The 16950-nt window shown below is 37.9% G+C and overlaps 1 pseudogene; it reads right to left on the bottom strand.

Moving 5' to 3' along the window:
* Window positions 1–2454: 2454 nt before the first annotated feature.
* Window positions 2455–16516, bottom strand: LOC113096357 (multivesicular body subunit 12B-like; annotated as a pseudogene).
* Window positions 16517–16950: the final 434 nt, after the last annotated feature.

Genomic DNA, 16950 nt, shown 5'->3' with positions numbered 1-16950 from the left:
CCGTAGGGTTTACCTGGACGAAAATGTTAACGAAGTTAAGGATTGTGTATCTTTCTTGCATACTTACCTATACACCGAAGGCCAAGACCCCAATATATTCACCTGCATTCTTACCTGTGGACCTCTTAGGCGCTTCTAACCGCGGACCCAGAATCTCGTGGTGAACGGCGTCAGGTACGCACCCCACCCAATTCATCAGAATTACGTACCTTCTTTATTTTGCATGCAGGGACTGGAAGGGCCCCATCGACGGTTCTCCTGCAGGAGAAACACAAAGGCACTACTGAGGAAAACCCTGTTGAGTCACGTGAAGGAAACCTGAGAGTCCCTGTGACAGAGTCAAAAGCGACTCGGACCTATACTCTCTGGCCTCGAGAGTGGATTTTAGATTCCCTTTTCCCTTCCCTTCACACCTTTTTAAATTTAAATAAAGTTGTTTTAATTATACTCTCTCTCTCTCTCTCGTGTGTCTGGTCATTGGGGTGTTCTTGGGACCTCCTCGAGGTGGAAACTAGGGAGGGGCGAGACCCACGACATCTGTGGTCTGCTCCGACCTGTGACATAAACAATAACATCATTGTTGTCAAGCACATAGACGCATCACAGATCTAAAAAATAGGGATTCTACCTATTCATATCTATGGCTGTACCTGCATGAATAGTCGCGTGTAATGCGTTTTAGGTTGTGTAATGTAGATTGTTTCTGAAATGCAGCAGAAATGCCAGTGTAGACAAGGATCATTTTCATTCTAACGACTTTTTAAAACGAAAACTCACTAGTGTAAACGGGGCCTTGCAGTAGCTGATTCAGAAGCACCAGAGTGTCATAGCAAAGTCGGAATTGACACTTTTTTTTTTTAAATAGCCTTTGCGCAGCCAGCCTTGTAGACTACTCTAGGTTCACAAAACTGTCGTCCATAAAATGTGTTGCACAAATTCGAACATCTGGGTTGTTGCTGTTCTGTTGTCAATAAATTTTAACAAAATGATTCCTCATTGCATTTACTTTCGGGAGGCCAAATAAAGTAATTTTGCTTTAGCAAAGAAACTCGCAGCGTCTCCCTGACATGGATGCATCAACACTACTGTGGTTCCTGAAACCATGTTTTCTTTCTTTGCGTGAACATTTGGGCTGCATTACACAAATATTTCCACATCGTGATGTAGACATGGGGCATGTTTGAATGAGGCGCTTTAGCCCGGTTTGGATCAACCTTCTCTTTTAGTTAGAATAAATCCTCTTGTGGAAGACTTTGAGCTTTGTTGCTCTGCAGCTCTTATACATGCACAAATAGCTACATAACACACTAAATAAAAGGAAAAATAGAAATAGCATCATATGACCCCTTTAACAGCAAAACTAGCTATGTTGTATATACAAAATATGATAGTATTGACAGTTACAATATATACAATGATTTGGTTTAAAGCACTTTCATAACTGAATAAAAAGCAAGAACACAGCTGAAAAATACCAAATATGTGTGTGCACTATGTATTTATGCTTCAACGAATAAACATATTTTAATGCTTATTAGTATTACACAGTCAGCTTAGCAACGTGCTAACAACAAAATGTACTGAAATCAATTGCATGCTCAGTCCAGTTTGTGTGGCTGACAGAGTTTCTGCCTATGTAGAGTCTTCCTCATCAGTCACTTTCGGTTCCATAGAGGTTAGGATGTTATTTTTCTAGGTTTTGGAACAAAGCAAATTTTTTCTCGACTAACCGACCAACAACTGTAACTTCTAAAGTAGTATGATGCATTGAACAAACTATATTACCATCTCAAATCTTGTTCAGCAGCAATGTCTTGAGGTTAAAGAGATGGCAACTTCTCGTAAAGGTACTGAAATACAATGAAACTTGCAAAAAAAAAAAAAAAAAATTGCAGAAGTTTTATGCTTACTGGCCATAACTGCAGTGCTGGGACCTTCACAGACTCTATCAACTAAAGGATGGGAGCAGTAATTGTTTATTTACCATTTACTGAGGGAAAACCCCACTACTTCCTGCTCATTAATAATTTACATGTTTCAGTTGGATGAGGTACAAAGTCACTCTCCCTCTCTGTCTTCTTCTTTTCAGGCTATGCGTTTGTGTGTGTGGCCGCTGAGCAAACTATGTGTTTGTGTTGTGTGTCAGAGCAGACAACAGCACTCTCGTCAAGGCGGTCTCTCCTGCTTGAGCACCTTTGGCTTGTGGCTGTTTTGGCCCTGCTGAACTTCAGGTTATCAGTGGAAACATACTCTGTCTTCTTATGCTATTGTACATTCTGTTCTTGAACTTGAACTTGAGGAATTTTCAACTCAGAAACTTAATTTTACATATCTCCTATCCGACAAGACTCAATGAATACTTTATCCTCCTGTTTTACGGAAATATGTATTAAAACAAGCAATATAGTATATGTATTTTTGGTGAAGTGTCTTACCTGGGGACACCAATATCAGTCAAAGAGGTAGAGGAGGTTTTGTGTGCTGTATCCTGTATCCTGTGGCTTTTCCCAGCTGATACTAAATCCCCAAACCATTTAGCTCACTGTGGACAAAAACAGCTCGTTTCATTATTGTGAACATTTATGTATACGCTATTGTCTAAAAGTTTGGGGTTAGTTAGATTTTCTATTTTATTTAAAGGGGGGGTGAAATGCTATTTCATGCATACTGAGTTTTTTACACTGTTAAAGAGTTGGATTCCCATGCTAAACATGGACAAAGTTTCAAAAATTAAGTTGTACGCTTGAAGGAGTATTTCTGTTCCAAAAATACTCCTTCCGGTTTGTCACAAGTTTCGGAAAGTTTTTTTCGAGTATGGCTCTGTGTGACGTTAGATGGAGCGGAATTTCCTTGTATGGGTGCTAAGGGCGCGTCTGCCGGAAGAGCGCGGGCTCCCGTATAGCAGATTAGAGAGAGGCTGTGCACAGACAATCACTGATCACAGCGAGAGCGTTGCGAAATGTCACAAAAGGAGTGTGTTTTTGGTTGCCAGGGCAAGACAACCCTGCACAGATTACCAAAAGAGAAACAGCATTAAGGGACCAGTGGATGGAGTTTATTTTTACAGAGCATCAACGGAGTTGTGCAAGTGTTTGTGTTTGTTCCCTGCATTTCGAAGATGCCTGTTTTACAAACAAGGCCCAGGTTGACGCTGGATTTGCACATCGTTTATTTCTTAAGGATAATGCAATCCCAACGAAAAAGGGTCACGATCGTGTGTTGGAACCGCATGCGGTGAGTAAAACTGCTTCAAATATCTCTGTGTAGTTAACTTAGCAATCAGCGCGTAAGCACATCAAGTAAACAACATGCGATGTTGTTATTAAACTGCACTTTCCACATGTACAGCTTAAAAAAATAAATAAAATAAAAAAGACGACAAAGTGGAACTTAGTCATTTTCCAAAACCGCTAAGCAAATATATACAGTTTCTGTACATACCACATAGAGAAGCCTTTGCTGATGCTGCTCTTGTTAAATTTCAGCCTCTGGATCTCTGTCAAAGCTTCCAAACGCGCTCAACACAAAATCCTACTGGCGCTCGTGATTCTTTAGCTCCGCCCACACGTCACGCATCTCGTGTTTCTCCGGGAAAAATCGGTACAGACTATCTTTCTCTTATGAATATAATAAAACTAAAGACTTTTTGGAGTTATGAAGGATGCAGTACTACTCTATAGGTACTCAAGATTAACAGGATATTGAGTGAAAACGAGCATTTCACCCCCCCTTTAATTATATATATATATATATATATATATATATATATATATATATATATATATATATTATTATTATTTCAGAAAGGGCACATAAAATTGATCAAAAGTATATTTATAATGTTACAAAAGACTCTATGGTATGAAGCAAAATAATGTAAGACATATGGGGGTGGCTTTAAACGCTGTTGGAAGAGCAGCACCAGTAAAGCAAGCACTCATAATGCCTTTAGCAGGCCGCTAGCACTGAGGTGCTAGAGGGAAAAAGGAACTGGTCAAAAAACACACACACAGACCAGAAGAACGTCTCAGGTTACGAATGTAACCGTGGTTCCCTGAGAGGGAACGAGACACTGCGTCCTCTGAAGGGACACTATAGCCGCGTTTCCACCGCAGGAACTTTACCCAGGAACTAGGGTCTCTGGCATGGTACTTGGTGTGTTTCCACCGCAGGAACTAGGAACTAAATAAAGTTCCGGGTAAAAAAATGCCCCTCAGAAAGTCCCTGCTGGCGAGGTGGTACTTTTTCAAAGTTCCGGAACTTTCGGGGGCGGGACTTTGGCGCTAAACATGCTGATTGGTTGAGTTCACGCAGCATTGGTTGAGTTCAACCACCATTTATTCGGATCAACATTTTCAAAATATTACTGTTATTGTGTCATGAAATGTAATTTTAAAAGTATTTCAGGCGAGAATGTAGTTGTTTAAAACTCAGATCTGTTGTTTATTTATAAATACAGCGCCTATTTAAAAATGTGTTTCGCCGATCTCAGAGACGGTGAGCTCCACTCGATCAGCGGGAGCTCAGTGATCATCTATCCGACGAGAAGCAGCCCTCACCTCGGATAGTCCTTCTGATATGTGCCGCTGGCTCTGATGTGTCTTTAGTGGTTAAACATAAAATATAATTCAGCTGCGGGGTAAATCTAACAGGTTTTCTTTGTTCTGTTTTCAATTTATCTATATGTTAAAATGAAAATAAAAAAGGCAAATTTATATAATATTTCGTTTCATTGTAATGGCTGCATATACACATATATCCCTGAACTAAGTACATTTCTGCAGCTTTTAATATGCTTAAATGAAAACCAAAGGAGGCAGTAGTATTTGATATCCTATTTCATTTTATTGTAAATATACAGTAAGGAAAATTGCAGTAGCCAAGACGAGCTGACTGAAGTTATCAAGTATGCTGCTGTTTATAGATTTACCTGACTTGCATAGTCAAGGACATCACACTCCCAAGACGAATGCACAAAGTCTGAACTAACTACCGATGATGCACGTCCAAAATCAGCGTACTTTTTTTTTTTGTTTTTTTAATCAGCGGTACTTTGTATTGAGAAACGCGTGCAGACCTATGTCACCAGTCTATTTGCCTAATCTACCCAGTACTTCACACCGCGGTGGAAATGCAGAAAGCAACAGGTCTGGGGGGAAAAAGTTCCTGGTAAAAAAAGTTCCTGGTACAAATGTTCCGGGTAATTTCGGTTCAGCATGGCAGGGAGCTAGAGGACGCAGTGTCTCGTTCCCTCTCAGGGAACCACGGTTACATTCGTAACCTGAGACGTTCCCTGTCAAGGGAACTTCGAACTGCGTCCTCTGAAGGGACACTATGGGGAACAGTATACCCACGCTGCCATGCTGAGGGGAGTGCAGGCCAGAAACATGGCAAACACTAAGTACCAACTCTACCAACTCACCGGAGTCGCCCCTGGGATGGTTCGACGGCTGTCCGTGACATTATCCCTTATGGCCAAAGGCCTAAGCTACATACCCAACTTACCTGTGGGGCCTCAGCCTGGGGTAGAGCTGAAGGCTTGCAATCACAAAAGATTCCTTTAAAGGGATACGGCTAAGAACAATTCTGATGATCAGCCAGGCTCTGTAAAAGGAAACTCACAGAGTTGTTAGTAGACATATAATCACCAGCAACATAACACCCATAAGCAGGTAAAGCAAGGGTTATGTACTCACCCACCCTCCTGCTACTGGAGTCCCGCTTGCGGGGTGCCCCCTTCTGGTCCGGACCGTCAGTAAGGCGGTTACTATGCTTAGCATAGAACCAACCAAAACATCATAGGTCCAGGAAAGGAGACTGTTATGTGAGAAACTTTCCACTTAACCTCGATCAGGTGGAGAGCTGGTGGCTACAGGGGAATTAGGCAAGGGTGGATAAAAACAGAAGTTAAAACAGAGGTAAAAAACATCCGGAGCTACTAGGTATTGCTCTGATCCGAGCGAGGACACTGCCTCGTCTGAATCACATCCTCGGCTACCTGGTCAGGTGAAAGGCCCTCACCTGTATCCAGGTCCTTCAGCAGGTCAGCCTGGTAAGCCTGAAGCACTGCCATTGTGTGCAACGAAGCCACAGCCTGGCCTGCTGCCGCGTATGATTTGCCATTTAAGCAGGATGTATCCTGGAGGGGCTTAGATGGCAAAGAGGGAGATTTAAGAGAGGACGTTTCACCCACAGAGAGATAGCTAGCCAGCGTCTCTTCTACAGGGGGCATTCCTCTCATAGCCGTTTTCGTGCATGCCCTCGATTTTAGCACTACTCGTATGCTGAAACCGATGGATGCGAGAGGAAAACGGCCTCTTCCATTCCTTGAAGGATTGAGAAGGCTCAGCCTCAGTCACTCTCATACATCTCCTGCTCTTTCTGTGTAGAACCCAGCAGAGCACTAACTTCAGTGTCAGAAGGGGTTAATGACAACGCATCTTCCTCCCCAGAGGGTGTCGCTGGCCAACATTTTGGGGTTTTTCAAAGTATGCTTCAAACACGGGTCACGACGAGGTGTTCCCCATAGTGTCCCTTCAGAGGACGCAGTTCGAAGTTCCCTTGACAGGGAACAATCCGCTTCTGTTTAAAGGGGTCATATGATGCTGCTAAAAATAACATTATTTGTTTTTTTTTTATCAACTTGAAAGACTGTTTGCCAGAGGGCTTCACTCCGAATACCTCAAGCATGTGACAGAAATGTTACACCCCTTAACATATTGTTATGCCCTGTCCGGCCGGAGCGACAAGACATATACATAAAACCCATTATAAATATGATATTAACATGACTTCTATTCGTGTCCTCTTTTGGAAGGCCAAACAAAGTAGCTTTGCTTTCACAGTGAAACACACAGCATATATACGACATGGTAGCAGCGTCAACAATAATACTACAATGAGAAGTAAACCTTCTTTCTTTGCGTGAACATCTGGGTGGCGTTATGCAAATTTCCCACATAGTAACATAGAGATGTGGGGGCGTGTTAGAACGTATCCATTTAAGGGGTGTGTGGACGAGTTTTAACTTTTATAAAGAATATCTCTTTTGATTTGAGACTTTAGTCTTTACAACTTTACAGATCTTCTTTATGCACCAAGAGCTTGAAACATTCCAAAGAGAAAGGAAACATTTAAATCGCATCATATGACCCCATAAGCATGGCTCAAGGATATTTACTTTGATACTGCTTTACCCTCACAGGGAATATTGACCAAACCATCTGCATTAAATACACACACACACACACGCACACACATACACACACACACACACAAAAAAAAGCAAATCATGTCATGCTTGTCATAACAACTCACTCAGTTGAGCCAAATATATGATATCTTACCCTATAAATGTATAATTAGTGAGGCTGTGCTTTGATTTCCCCTGTATAACCACATTCCATATAGCTGTATCAACACCGTGCCTGGGGACCAACTTCACACACAGTCTCTCCTTCCTCAAAGCCTGCTCCTCTAGGAGAGAAAGAGATATAACAGCCATAACATAAACAGCCCTAATTATGTCTTTCATTTATCAGCAGTATAACTACATTTAAACCAGAGTGCTTTTATATCCCACAGTCCTATATACTCACAACTAAAACCTACATTATGCATCAATTCCCCCACAAACAAATTGCCTGACCTACTGTATTTGTCCTTGGGAAGCCTTATCAACAATGACACAACAATATATGTATATAAAAACGACCTATTTCCTAACAGTTTATTCAGAGAGACAAGCTAAATATATATGTGCATTAATATTTGAACACCATATAAAATGCAACTTATCTGACGTTTTGAGGATCCAGGCACATATAAGTATATGAAAGCCCATAATAATTACATAAAAATGTCTTTGGGCGCTAGAGGGTAATCTTCAGCATCAGAAGGTGTGTAAGAAGGATGTAAGGGACTTGACTGAAAGTGAAATAGGCATCATTTTAAAGGCATCTATTAAACATGGCCTTATTACAATAAAGCAGCACATTAAAACCAGCACCCAATGAGACTCCGTCTTCCTCGTAGTCATTCCTCCAGAACCTGCTACCAGACTCTGCCATATTACTCCTGAGCCCACCCCATTCTTTTCGAGGCAACACTAGGGCGAGGGCCGTGTAAATCCAATAATAATGAAAATAATAAACAAGCTGCCCTCACTCCCAATGCCAAAATAATATTGCGGCATTCTCAAAGGCGCGGTGAGAGGAGAAGAGAGAAGACGAGAAGCGGAGAAATACACAGCACTCAAAAAGCACTAAAGCATCAAGGGAATGCATTTCATTAATATTAGATAACCACCATCCACTCCCGCTCTGCACAAATAAATACATAAATAAATAAGCACATCATAAAGAAAAGCTGGGTTCTGGCAGAGATAAACAATGACTCATTGTTCTCCTCTCCTCCTACCTCCGGGGCAAAATGTTTATTTTACTCTCTCGCACATAAATTAAGCTAAACCTGAGCCCATGAAACATTCACATTCACAACCTCTGGAGAATTGCTCCCTCAGGATGACTACAGAGAGGAGAGAGAGAAAACGAGAGGATGAAAGCAAAAAAAAAAAAAAAAAAAAAAAGGAAACTATGCTTATGGGTATCCGTGGTGTCTTGGATCAGAGTGAAGCACTCTGGCAAACAGTCTTTCAAGTTGATCAGCTTCAGGATCACGTTGCATAAATGCTTCTGTCACAAAATGTAGTGATATAATAATGATTATATGAGTTCAAACCATGATAACAATGAACCAGTTAAAAGTGCATCTCAGGGTTAAAATTATGTCTAGAAGCATTCATTTATGCATGATCCGTACCTACAGTACAATGAAAAGGCCACTGTAGTATTTCACAGACGCGCACACACAAATTTGTTGAATCGCTGCCCTCTTTTAAGCATGCAAGCACCTGTGTGCTAGCCATCGTCTTCAGACATGGCAGCCCAGCTCTTGGGCCAGTCGGTGGCAAGCCAAATTGCGTGTGCTTCAGAACAGGGAGTACTTGAAAACAATCAGGAGCTGTTTAGTTGACATTTTCAAGCATGACTTTTTCCCTCAGCCTCCCCAGCCCACACTCATTATGGTTCCATTTTTCGCAGTAATAAATAGCAATAATTCGGCAAAAGCCCTGAAAGAGTGCAGCTAGTGTGGCGTGACTTGATGAGTCCGACATTCTGGATGCCGCCGCTACTGTTACCCGGCAGTTATTACCACTACAGACCATTTGTATTCATAGTTCTGACTTGAGGGTATGAATATTGATGAATGCTATTACTATGCATGGAGCCTGTTTTTTTTTTTTTTTTTCTTAAAGCTTATATATATATATATATATATATATATATATATATATATATATATATATATATATATATATATATATATATATATATATATATATATAGATGCAGGAGATATTTTTCCAATCAGGACCTGACAAAGGGCCATCTACCTCCAACCCTGAGTATGATAAATAACAAACTGTTTACTTCCCACCACATAATTCACTGGCTAATTCTGTAGAATCTGTTTTTGTCATAGACAATTACAGTGGGGGCCACTTTGACTGACAGACAAAACAGCCTTTGTTGATGGCACTGCCATGTTTTATTAGCGTCAAGGACTTCGAAACAGTGCAGACACACATTTTAAGACTCCACGCTGGGGAGGTGGCAGAGGGGAATGATGTTCCACATACTAAAACTGCGGCTCTCATTGAACTTGATCAACAGGCAGAAGCGTGCTGGAATTGGCCAGGGAAAACCAGCCACAGCGGATTACAACGTCTTTTCTGAATATCATAACCATTACAGGGCGTAGAAGATGTAGTTTTACTGCTATGAAAACAATACAACACTGTGACAGACAAAAACATTGTTTTCCTGCTTTTTTTTTTTTTTTGGTCACTGGTAAATTTTGTTGTGAAAAAAGTACAAATAAAATCAAAAGTAAATTTTTAATTGTTTACTTTATTGCACTTTATCTATGTGCACATGTAGATTTAATTTACAATACATATCTTTTAAAGCACAATTTCTCAAAATGTGCTTTATCTCATTCTCATTGTCTTATGCACTTCTTCTTATGAAATCTCCACTTCAAGAACACTTACACCAAACTTTACAGTCTGATTCCTTTCTAAGTGACATCAGCAGAAAAGGAAAGTTGTTTGAGTGGAAGAAGTCTATATATATATATATATATATATATATATATATATATATATATATATATATATATATATATATATATATATATTATTATTTGTCAAATTAATAACTAACTGATAAAATTATTAACTGAATCTGGTTATGGTCTATAATGCTCAATATTGCCCCAAATTGCTGGGCTGTCCAACAAACTGTATTAGTAATCTTGTGAGACATTCACACGTTTTAAAAAGAAACAAATTTTTTCTATAAAGAGAAACATATCCATTTATAAAGGTGAAAGAAAACTTTCATAAAGAAATGTTTTAATATACAGTATGGGCTAAGACATTATTATATATTTAAAAATATATAATCATTAATTAATGAGTGAAAGGCGTTTTGTTGTAACAGTGCATATAAAAGGAAAAATTATGTTCACTGGTGACATATAACACTGAATAACAATGACCCACCAAAACAAGTTCATTAGCCACAGCCTATTTTCACCATCCACACTACATATTTCTTGGTCATATTTCATAACCAAGAATCCCCATAACTAAAAGTTTTAAATTTTTTGGATGTTTTCTCCATCTTTGATTAATGGCTTGGAGGTATCCAAACTGTCTACAGGGACCAGGTTGATTTAACCAAATGAAATCAGAAACTACTAACACGCAAAGTTGCATTTATGAATAATCATAAACCAAATTCCTTCGGGAGAACCGGAGATTATCTACAAATTTTCAAATGCAAGCTTGCCGGGGGGACTTCATACATCAAAAAAAAAAGTATTTGCATTTGGTTTAGATACTTCACTTTAAAGGACGGAACATGTTTTGAAGGAGTTTGTGATCAAAGACCTGAGCAGAACCCTAATGAGGGATGGACTGAAGCAAACTGGGCAAACACACTCAATGACTGCATGTGAAAAAACTGGGGAAAAACTTGCAATGAGCATGTTAAAATGTACATGTTTTGACTTACATTTGGCAATTGTGGCAGCTCGGGTGAAGCAAGAATAGTGTGTGACCTTGGATTTGAATATGCTGTCCTTTCACAGGTTGGCGTCGAAGCCATCTGTTGTTTGTGCAACCTACATGAAAAAAAAAAAAAAAAAGCACAGAGAGGAGAGTGTGCATTGAGGTGAGATCAAGTTAATGTATGGACCGTTTGGTGTGTTTCCTTTTTTTGCCCTGCTCTGTGCATACTTGGCATAATTAAAGCTTGCTTGGGCTCTCACTCCATCTCATTAGAGCCCTATGCAAGTGGAGAAGAATCTTCAGCCTCCAAAAAGGGTATAAAAAAAACACCCCCCCCCCCCATGGGACAATAAAGATGAGACAAGACCTCGCAAAAATGCCTTGAACAAGCTAAATAAACTTCAATGTGCTCTGTAGAGAGTAAGCAGTTACCTTTCTGAAAATAGTTAAAACAACTATAGTTATTACACAATTAATACATTTGCCACAGAATGTTGAATTACAACTGCAGTGACAGGAAGTGGAATTTACTGAGCTGAAAAACAAATATATATATAGATGTGGAAGACATATTTATATTTTTAGAATACATTTTCATATTTACCATATTACTACTTATTACTATTTAAAAAATAACTTTTTTTCCCTTCACAGCCACCAAAACCTTAATAGAATAGAATAGAATAGAATAGAATAGAATATAAAATAATATAGCCATGAAGTGTTCTGCTTTGTAAATGCTCAATTTAATTAAAAAATGCATACATCATTGCCTTTATTTTCTGTACAGAATAATCAAATATATATAAAAATACACTTACAGCAGTTATAGGAGCTTAATTTCAAAGAATTGCTTTGAAAGATGCTTTTCTGCATCCTGTTTACCTCAGTTCTTTTTTTATTCAAAAATTTAACTGGAATTAAAGGAAAAGTCAGCCCAAAAAATTAAAATTTGCTAAAAATGTACTCACCTTCAAGCCATCCAAGATACTGATGAATTTGTTTCTTCACTGGAACAGATTTGGATAAATGTAGAATTACTGCATTTGTTTGAAACAAATCCAATACAAAGCAAGTGATGTAATGCTAAATTTACCCAAATCTGTTCCAATGAAGAAATAAACTCATCTGCATTTCAGATGGACTGAGGGTAGGGCTGTGAATCTTTGGCAAGGCAGCAATTCGATTCAATTACGATTCATAGGTTTTCGTTTTGATTCAAGAACGATTTTTGCAAATTTGGAATGATTCAATTTTATTCGATTCACAATTAAATCCGATTCGATTCGATTATAACAATTCAATTCTGCATTCTTTAAGTGCATTCACAGGATTATTTAAATGCTTCTACTAAATTCTTTAAATGCTTAGTCAGGGGGCAAATTACAGTAGCATTTATGGTTAGAAAACCATAGGTTAGAAAAAAAAACAAAAAACTTTTGTCCATTGTTAAATGCTAGTTTAATGATGCGACATGGCATACGTAAAAATTTATGTAAGCCAAGTTTTTAAAAAAGAGCTTAAAGAGTATTATGTATGAGCTAACATTTTGTCACACCAGGGGTGTAGCCATAATTTCAGAAGTGACAGAAATGTCAAATACAATCATTTTACTGTATGTAGCCTATATAATAATAATAATAATAATAATAATAATAATAATTATTATTATTATTATTATTATTATTTTTTTTACAAGGAATTATCTTCTTTTTTAATTACTTTTAATTAGCTGTATTAAATGAAATACACTCCTGGACAATAATGAATCATTTGTAATCGATATTTTTTTCCTAATGGCTATTTTATGATTGTTTTATATACTAGGCTACATTTAATTAGCAATTATTTAAATTTTCTGCACAGAATAAGGTAGAAAATATACTTTTATAGTTTCTGTACTGTAATAAATGTCAATTAGCACTGCATCATTCATAAATTGTTTGTGTTTTTTTTTTAAATAGTTTCATCAGTTCATTCTGCTTTTATTCAGTTTAGCTGCAGATATAGCCTGGCACGTCTATGAGAGCGAGATTGCTTCTCTTTCAGTGTGAAAACGTCTTAATCTCTATTTAACTTTTCCTCTCCATCAGCGAATGATTCTGAGAGAAAACGTGCCAGATGTCTGTTTGCTAATGAAACGAACGCAGATCAATCTCGCGCTCTTATTTCAAGGTCGTTGTTAATGCTGTGGTTAATTTTAAAAGTTTCCTTCGTATATTCGGTTCATCCGCATTGTTTAAAAACATTAATCATCCAATTGATCTGTGCGTATGATTTAGACACTTACATTTCTGCTCCGTCCATTCAATAAATACAGCTGTCGACGGCTCGGGTAACTCCGTCGGTAAGATGCAGAGAGCCATTGACAAACTACAGAAAAATAAAACTACTTCACGTTAGCATTACTGGCCACGAGTCCAGATCACATAGATCGTATAGATCACACGTCAGCTGCGTCAGAGACAAACGGAGCGCGAGTGCAATCCTGTGACAGTCTCATCAGGCGGTAAACAGTGGAGCGCGTGAAGGACAGATAAGAGGCACGATTCACGAACACTCTTCAAGGTCTCCATTAATTCGTGCGTGTAGTAATTTAATGTGTATACATTTTGAAAGCATTGAATCGCTATAGAAATCGCGATTCATTCTATTCCTAGCATTTTCAATCGATTAGCCTACTGTCCAAGATCGGCGATTCACGATTCAAAAATCATGTTTCAAGATCGATGCATATGAATCGACAGGGTTTGTAATCGATGCATCGAGAAAACGAATGAATCGTTACACCCCTACCTTTAGGGTCAACATGTTCTCTGCAAATTTTCATTTTTGGGTGAACTATTCCTTTAAATTGCCATCTTAAATTAAGTTTTGAATAGCCCACAACTCTGAAGTGATCTTTTGTGAGGTCTTGATAGGTGTAAATTAAACTTTCAGAAAAGACAGACAACCTGATAGGAAAAGGCATGTTGAGAAAAACAGACTGCTGGAGAGAGACAGCAAGAGTGTGGTGGAGCTATAGTCTCAGCAGCTGTTGACTAGGACGAAAACTCTCAGGATGAGTCTATACATCATCCACAATATCACCCCATCCTTCCCAGCTCCCTCCTCCCTTTACAAGACAACCCGTCCTGGCCACTTTTTTCCAGGTCAGTGCCCCGCTCCTCTTGTCAAGAGTAAACAAAGAGCCAGAGCTGTGAAGCCCAAAGTCAAACAGGGAGGAACCAGGCACCAAAGGAGTCTGTATGCCACCGAGCAACCATGGCAGGCTACACAACCTGAATGTGGAAACAGTGGCTAAGCATTGAGACTGGTAAAAGGAGGAGTGGCACCTCTTCTTTTCGAAATAAATAAATAAATAAATAATAATAATAATAATAATAATAAAAAAAAACTTTGTATTTACTCAAGTGCCACTTAAGTATAAGTCTTCTGTGCCTTGTGGTTTGTTATTTGCTGATATATAATTTGTCTGTTTAGAGGTTGTTGATAAAGTTCTGAATACTAAAACTAACTATTTTTTTTTTAAGTGAAGTTTGTTAACAAATAAACAACATAAAGTTGGATATTTTGTTTGCACAGAAAAACTGAAACAGTTGAATGATGCTAGTTAAATATAATAAAATGTGAAGGTTGTTATGTTTGAGCAAATAAAACAAAATCATGTAATTCTGTTGGTTAGACAAGAACTGGTAAAAACTATAATCAGAGTTTAAAACAGTGAAAGCTTTAAAGTCTTGATAAATATAGCTACTAAAAACAAATATTTAAATTATATTTGGTCAATGTACCTATTTGTTTTTGTTTATATTAATTCTTTTTAATATGTGCACTGAAAGAAAAAAAAGAGTATTGTTGAAAGCTTTTATTAAGATTAACATTTTCGAAGTTAAATGCACTAGCTAACTTTAGTATATAATTTGGTTGCATATCTTTTTTAATAAACATGCTCATTCGTGCAAAGAACGTGAGACATGGATTGACAGAAGCTGTTAATAATTTAAATGGTCTTAGTCTAAAAACTAGATAAAAACTAGCAACCAAAAATCAAAGCACAACTAAAAGATTATTTTTTATATTTAGTTGTTTAAAGTTTAATAATTTGTTATTACAGATTATAGGACACATTTGACTGTTAGATGCTACCGATAATCCGTTTAAAATGGTCAAACTTTAGAACACTCATTAAAACTAGCACTAAAACAGACAAATCTGTCAGTTTTCATTTATATTTAAATATTGATAATAAATAAATGTGTCTGTTTGTGCAAACAAAGTGAAGCAGTTGCATCCTGCTGTGTGTGATAGAGGGAAAGGCCAAGCGGAACAGGGCTTCTGAGAACACGTTGGTGCCATGTGGTGTACACCGGATCCTCAGCGCCAGTGGGCAGAACCCCAACAACGTGCCAACCCACAGACAAGCCGCCGGAGACGGCAACAGTTGGGGACTGGCGCGTGGGGCGGGAAGTGAGAGAGAGAGAAGAAAGAAAACACAGGGAGAAGAGGAAAGCAGAGAGGAAGAACTCAAGCTGCCCGTAAGCTTAACGCAGAGTTGTTTTATACAGTGTTTGCTTTGTGATTTGTTTTATTCACAAAACTTCCCCTCTCTCTTTCCGCCCTGATTCTTTTCTCAGTGTTTTCGAGGCACACCCACATACACAACAGATACACACTCACAAAACACTTTCCTAGAGGCCATTGAGACTGTTGTCCTAGTTTCCCCTCTCAGCGGTCTGGGATTGCTGAGAGTTGCAGAAGCGCCGGAGAAGCAACAGCCTCCCTTGTGTCAGTGCCATCTGAGTCCTAAACAAACACAGGACACTGGTGCCAAGCTCTGCTGGAGGCCTCATCTGAAAGAGTTGTTCAAATCTATCCTCAAGCTTAAGGAAATAAAACCTAAACTTATCAATAAATTATGTTACTGTATTTTGGGAAAGGAAGAAATTAAAACACTTTACTTTTACTTTTTTATACTTTTTAATTGTTCAGTTTTGAGCTAAAATTCAATTTTAAAACAACAAGGCACCAGGGAGATGGAAACTGAAACCAAATGCAAATTTATTTAAACAAAACAATCCAGAACAACATAAATAGCTATTAACTACAGGAAAACGAAAAGTGGACATTACAAAAAGTGTACTTTACTGCACAATAGTACAAAAATAGTTTATGGAAGTTCAAAACTATGGATTAATATTTCATTTATAGTGAAGGTTTATGTTACTTTTAAAAAGACCAATTAATGTAATTTAACAGTACAGCATTGTTAAAATGTTTCAAGAACGGCTTAAAATATTACATTTGCACACCAATATCAGTGATGGCTTCAGGCCGCAGCTCTGCTTTACCACTAGAGATGTTCTGAAGATCTGCCATGCTTGCTGTGTGTGTGTGTGTATATATATATATATATATATATATATATATATATATATATATATATATATATATATATATATATACACACACACAGTGGGTATAGAAAAGAATCACCCTCTTTACAATAATCACATTTTGTTTTTGTTTTATCCAGCTGTATTTACTCATTGAAACTTATAACATCCAAGTTATACCAAGAAACCAAGAAAGATATACCAACATGTAAAAAAAAAAAAAAAAAAAAAAATTATAATAATAATAATAACAATACTGTCTGCACTGTAAAACAATAATAATTTTGATAGATCTTGATATTGAGATTTTGATATTTCAACTCTTTTATATATATATATATATATATTTTTTTTTTTTTTTTTTACTCAGTTGACTCAGCAAATTGTTTTTTCTTTTTCTTTTTTACAGTCTGGCAG

The sequence above is a fragment of the Carassius auratus genome, unplaced genomic scaffold (genome assembly GCF_003368295.1).
Source record: "Carassius auratus strain Wakin unplaced genomic scaffold, ASM336829v1 scaf_tig00215912, whole genome shotgun sequence".
NCBI classification, from domain to species: Eukaryota; Metazoa; Chordata; class Actinopteri; order Cypriniformes; family Cyprinidae; genus Carassius; species Carassius auratus.
The sequence above is the reverse complement of the archived record's forward strand: the minus strand, read 5'-3'. Positions and strand labels throughout refer to the sequence as shown.